This window comes from Schistocerca piceifrons, chromosome 1, assembly GCF_021461385.2.
Source record: "Schistocerca piceifrons isolate TAMUIC-IGC-003096 chromosome 1, iqSchPice1.1, whole genome shotgun sequence".
NCBI lineage: Eukaryota > Metazoa > Arthropoda > Insecta > Orthoptera > Acrididae > Schistocerca > Schistocerca piceifrons.
Genome location: NC_060138.1, coordinates 1,018,906,552 through 1,018,913,481, shown reverse-complemented (window position 1 = coordinate 1,018,913,481; position 6,930 = coordinate 1,018,906,552).

Here is a 6,930-nt window from a genome sequence, read left to right as displayed (position 1 = left end):
GCATTGTAAATGCTGTTTTTGGCCTATCCTCCGGACATACTTCAATCTAGTGATAACCGCTTCGCAAGTCCATAGTGGAGAAAACTTTACACTGCCCTAGGTTGTCTAACGTTTCTGTGATTTTCGGAATCGGATATACGTCCACCACTGTCCGTTCATTCAAATGTCTGTAATTGCAACAAAAGCAAAATTTTTTTGACCCGTCTGGTGTCTTCTTCAGAACTAGGACCACACTACTAGACCAAGGACTATTACTGTGCTGGATTATCCCATCTTCCAGTTGTTGCTCTATTAATTGCTCTACTACTGGTTGTAATTGTTTCAGTAGTCTGTATGGCTTATGATACACCGGAGTGTGATTCCCTGTCGGAATATGATGCTGTGTTATCGGTGTAGCAGGTAATGTACCCTGTGCTTCAAACAATGCTTTATACTTTAGTAATAATGCTTCCATACCCGAACGATCATTTCCTCTCAAATGATTTACCTTGTCACGAAGTGCAGACGTGCTGACAGTGTGCTTTACATCATAGTCTAGCCCCGAACTATCGATTTCCTCTTCATCCATTAACTCTACTGTGGCTATTACTAATCCCTTCAGCAGATCGACATCATCCTGCCAGAAGTTATCTAAACTCACCGGAACCATAAACTGCCCGTTTATGTCCATTACCCATGAGACACTCCTACGAATAAAGCAATGCTTTTCATCTAAAGCCTCATTACTCGGTAGTGGCTCTACCAAGAATAACCCCTGCTGTGGCACATCGACATCCACCAGTACCCAGATCAACTTCCCTGTACCTGTTCATACTTTGTCACACAAAATCACCGTTAATGCACTTGTACGCAGTTTAGTTGGTATCACCTTAGCTATCGGTGCACCCTGCGACTCTGAAACATTTGCAACGGCTGTACCCATTGAGAACAAGTTCCCATCGAGTTCCAGCGTATGTTGCAAAAGGTCAATTTTGGGGTGATGTTCAATCAGAAAGTCCAACCCAAGTATTGCTGAAAATCCCTTTCCCACAGTTGACAGCACCTCCATTTGCTTCCGGAACCACACGTTCCCTATCTTAAAATTGAGCTGTGCTGTCCCTAGTGCATCTAATTTTTTACCACCTACTGTGCACAATCTGTATCTCGGAGCTTCCAATCCTTTCTTGCCCATGAGGTCCACACTGAAAACTGATACACGCGCTCCAGTATCCACTAAAACTCTTCTCCACTTATCTTTTATCCAGACCATCAAACTACAATCCACCTGTTTGTGCACTCTCTGAGTACCTCTTTTTACTGGGAATGCCTCCCGACGGCAGGAACACTCCCTTTTTTGTTTAACAGTTTTTTACTTGTTGTATCTGCCGTGCCTTATGCCCTATTTTCTGACAATTGAAACACTGTGGTTCCCAACATTGTCCCTTAAAATGACCTTGCTTCCCACAATGGTAACCCTCTTTGGAAGACGAAAAAATTTTCTTGTCATTGCGACTTCTAGTGGCGCTATCCACTTCCTGCAATTGTGTAGCTACGCGCAATGCTGCTGCTAAGTCACTTGGATTTTCCATCCGTATCTGGCATGAAAAATCCGGCAAGACCCCTCGCAAAAATGCATCTAAACCTCTATTCTCTGCTTCTTTCAATAGAACTTCATTTGCACTCGCACCTTGTGTTAACTCATATGTGTGCGATTTGTTCTCCTAATTCTATCTGAAAATTCTTCTAACATTTCACCCATTTTTTGCATCATCCTCACCAATTTTTCTCTAAAAAATCTGGCACTGTTTTGTTTCCTGAACCTTTGCAATAATCCCTCAGCAAACTCTGTGAACGTAGTAGCATCCTTTAACCCTTCCTGGTATGCCACATAAGTCTTTGCGTCATCTACTAACCATAACCTCCCCATTTGCAAACACATTTCATCCAACTAGCCACACAGTCTAGCCGTACTACATATGTCACCAATGAAAACATTCACATCCTCTGATGTTTTACCCAAGAAGGAAGGTATCAAATTAGCTGCTGAACAATCTGCCACACCGGAAAAGAAGTACTCTTGCATTCTACACTATAGCTTCCTGAGCCTGATTGAGTGTTTTGCAACAATTGTTGCTCCATCTTCTGCATGTGCTGCTTTTGGAACGTATTTTCTTCCATCAGTTTTTTAACTTGCGTCACTTGTCCCGGTTGCACGTGTCTCTGGCATTTTCCGTGTGGTATACCTCACAAAAATAAAATTGTATTACCTAGAAGCAAGTTAATTCCTAGCACCTCTAATGGCAAGATAACTAGACTTACCACATTGCCCCATTACATGGCCATAGAAGCCATACACATCACAAGTGCTTGGTACAAATTTATCACAAGGAGCGACGTGACCTGTTAATCCACACACTACACATTTAGATGGTACTAAGTTAATGTGACTATCATTCCCATCAAACTGCAATAAGTCTACAGGGTTGCTAGGCCTTTCAAGTGACACTTTCACATCCCTTAACATTACCCTCGACATGTCTAGCTACACAGAAAACATACGAGAGAAGGCAGTTGCTGGACTCACCCTATTCATTGTTTCTCGGTTGCTCCGGACGGTGCTAGTCAAAGTCGTGGCATCGGTGCACCTGACATAACTTGTTACAACTTCCACACCACTTGTTAGCAGCAGACACAGTGGCTGCACCAAAGACTGAGATGGCGTGGAGTTTTACAATTATTTATTGAACTTTCTTTACAATTTCTCCCTCGTCGTCACTGTCCAGTCCTACGGATCCCTCCTCCTGGCTGCTGCTGTGTAGATTCTCTGTCAATGTGCGCAACGCATGCCGCTGATCGCACTCGGGAGCCTCAAGCCACCAGTGCTCCGCTGAAGCCAAAATGCCCTGTGGTTGAGATGAACTCGTCGCCGCTCGGTGCCCCAGTACGGGCACGCCCATGGAGCCGCGTTGCCGTGAGGTCAGCTGCCGACGTCTGCTGCATTCGCAGCTGGGAAGCTATCAGTCATGATGTCCATGAGGTCCCGTCATGGACAGACCATGCACCATGGGACCGGGTTGCTGTGAAGTCTGGATGTCAGTCCCCGGTGACCAAGACCGTGCTCTGGCCGGTCGTGCTGGAAGTTCTCGCTTTAGTTAGTCAGCCATGGTGCTGACCAAACTTGGGCCAACCTCCAGAGCTGAAGTTGACATCTGGTGGCGAACGGATGACTCCTGCGAGCTGGAACAGACTTCCAGAATCGTCACCTATGAAGACTGAACATTCGGACATGGACCACAATCATCCTCAGATCCGAACTCCTTCCTAATGGCTTCTGTCTGTTGCTGCTTGTGCTCCACTATTTGTATCCAGCAGGAGGACATTTTTTACCCTCGGTTGTAGCTTTTTGTTATTACTCCCACAGTATATTGCAGTGTAACTTAGCGTGCTGGCCTCACTTCCCCTTACTCAGCACTTTCCAGGCTTCACTCGGCGCTTGCTCTGTGTGCATCCTTGCATCAGCTTCTTGGTAGACTGCTGCTGTCACAGGGCTATCTGTGCGTGCTTACTTCACTATGCCTTGGTCGCCGGCGTGCCTCTGTTTTGCCATTCTCCGCTGCGTGGAGCAACGCTTACTACATGTGGCTGCAACACATTATCGGCCAAATATTCATCTCAGAAACAAATTACGGATTCACAAGCAGAGTACTGAGCATGAGTTATAGTGATCATGAGGCACAGCTGCTGTGTATAGAAATGCTAACAAGTAGTAGCAGTTCCGAAAAAGTAGATGAAAAAGGAACCTTTTCTGAAGATAACATTAGAATTTTTAATGTCTTACTGGCGAAGGAAACCTGGGAATTCATCACCACTCAGAACAATGTTTATAGCATGTACATGAGTTTTCAGAGCAAATTTCTGTGGCATTTCCAAAGGTAGTGAAAACAGTAAAACCTAACAATAATAAGCAATGGGTAACTAAAGGCATGAAAAAGAGAAACAGATTTCTGCAGTACTGTTGTAAGAAATATAGAGTAACCCAAGAATTCGCAGATTATTCAAAAGCCTTCAAAAGAATCTATGGTAGAGTAGTCAAAGAGGCAAAAATTATGTGGAATGACAATTTGATAAGAAACTCATCTAACAAAATGAGATCCACGTGTAGAGCTATAAAGAAAGAAACTTGTAGTTCAGCGCCAAAGAAAAAGGATGTATCAATAACACTAGAAGGCCCAAAAGTCACAGACCCAAATTCAGTTGTGGAAAAATTCAAGGAATACTTCACTTCACTAGCTGAAGACCTCATTCAATTACACTGTCAAGGATACGTCCCAAGTTTCTCCAGCAAGGCAGTGATCTCGAACGCTTCTATGTATGTTTATGAAACAAATCCCAATGAAATTATAAGTAAAATTAAATCATTAAGCAATAAAATGTCAAGTGATCTTGATGAAGTACTTGATTTCATATTAAAAGCATGTGCTCACCACATAGCAAAACCCTTGGCAAAAATTTTCAACCTCTCATTAAAAACTGGTGTATTTCCAGATATTTTTAAAATAGCAAAAGTATCACCACTGATAAAAAGAAGGTTCTTCTGAAAAAATATCGAACTACTGACCCGTGTCACAGTTAAGTTCCTTTTCAAAAATTCTAGAAAACCTCTTCTATGACAGGCTTTTAAGTTTTATAAATAAATATGCACCCCTTACAGTACAACAACATGGTTTTAGAAAGCCTAAATCTACACAGACAGCAATTTTCGAATTCTTAGACTGCAGTTTAAAATCCTTTGATCAACAGAAATTAGCTGCAGGTATTTTTCTAGATCTATCAAAAGCCTTTGACATCCTGGACCATAACATTCTGCTCAAAAAATTAGAAAGAGGAGGAGTAGAGGTGTAGCACATAGCTGGTTGTGTTCATACATAAAACTGCAGGCAGAAAGTATCACTTCAGTATGAATGCATTGAAATGAATAAAACAAGAAACAACTCTTTTCTTTCTAGCTAATTACCAATAAAATATGGTGTACCACAGTACTCAATCTTAGTTCCACTACTCTTCTTGATTTATGTGGATGACTTAGTTGAATACATGAGTCCCACAAAAACTATCTTGTTTGCCCCAAAAACTTTGCAGTCCACAGCAGAAAGTTCTACAGAAAGACTTTCTGAGTGGTTCACAAAAACCAAACTCATTATAGACACTGAAAAAACTGTGTGTGTTGATTTTCATTTAATTCCTCCAACTAATCAAATGTCTATTCCAACACAATTAAAAAATGATCTAGAAAATGTAAGTGTCACAAAATTTTTGGATCTATGGGTTCAGCAAGACTTAAAGTGGGACACACATATAAATAACTTGTCTAGAAAACTATCATCTGTGTGCTATGGCCCAAGAATTTTAAAGGCTACAACAAGCAAAACAACAGTACTTCAGGCATACTATGCACAGTTCCACTCACTAGTCCAATATGGGGTCGTTTTCTGGGGATACTCAACTCACAGTGCAAAGGTTTTTAGAATGCAAAAAAGAGCTCTAAGAATAATTTGTGGCCTTAAAAAGATGGAGTCCTGTTAATCCCATTTTACTGAGCTTGGTGTTCTAAATGTTCCAAGTCTATTCATTTATGAAACTATCTTGTTCACTAGGGACTACCTCCTGAAAACAGGCAAACTGCTACAGAACAAAAATGTACCTAACTATAGTACCAGAGGGAAATCAAATATACATCAAAAATATCACTGAACAACCACCTATCAGAGGAGCATAATTAACATTGGTGTAATACTACACAATAAGATACCAGAGGAAATAAAAAATGCCACTCAACCAATATTTAAAGCTAAACTAAAGGCATTTCTAATAAAGCACTGTTTCTATTCTGTCAGAGAATTTCTGAATATGTAACAAAATTAATTGTAATAGGTACCTATTTTTAATTTGCCTACTATTTTGCTAATACTATGTATTATTGTAACTTATCTTTGACCTGTCCCATATAAATTGTACAATTTTTGCTGTATGATAAAACTGGACCAATAAAAAGTCAAATCAAATCAAATCAGATACAGCCTTATACCTGTTATTCAAATGACATTTTCAGACCCTGACACACTGTGACATCTATTCTTTCACTTGCATGAAATATTCAAATATATTTACATGCAGTAACACACTGTGGCAGTTACTCTCAAACTGATACAGTTTTGTACTGGCTGTTCAAATAAAGTTTTTGGATGCTAAACACTGTGTCAGTTACTGAACCTAAAACAAGGAGACAAACCAACGAAGAACCACGGGAAGCCTCTGAAGCTTGCATTCAGCTTTCAACTGGACAGTGAAAGGTACATAACTCTGCATATCATCCACTGTTCTCAACTCATAGCATGTTGTGCCAGAGTCCTGTCACATCAACCTAATTGCACTTCCCACTGTGGTGGCCACCGCCACTTCCTCTCTGTCCCTTCACTTCAGTGTACTATTTCTATCTATCTGCTCTCCTCTTCATCTACAGTGGAATTCCCATTGCATTCTTAATGTTACCACCCTTGCTTTTAATTTCACCGAAGGTTGTTTGGACTTTTCTATATGTTGAGTCAGTCCTTCTGACAATCATTTATTTTTCAATTTCTTTCCATTTTCCAAGCAGCCACTTCACCTTAGCTTCCCTGCACTTCATATTTATTTCATTCCTCCATGTCTTGTGTTTCTGTATTCCTGAATTTCCATGAACATTTTTGTACTTCATTGTTTCATGGATAAACTGACATTTTTCTTCTGTTACCTATGGTTTCTTTGCAGTTACCTTTTTTGTACCTATGTTTTTCTTTCCATCTTTTGTGATTGCCATTTTGAAAGATATCCATTCCTCTTCAACTGAACTGCCTACTGAGCTATTCCTAATCACAGAGTCTACAGCCTTAGAGAACTTCAAGCATATCTCCT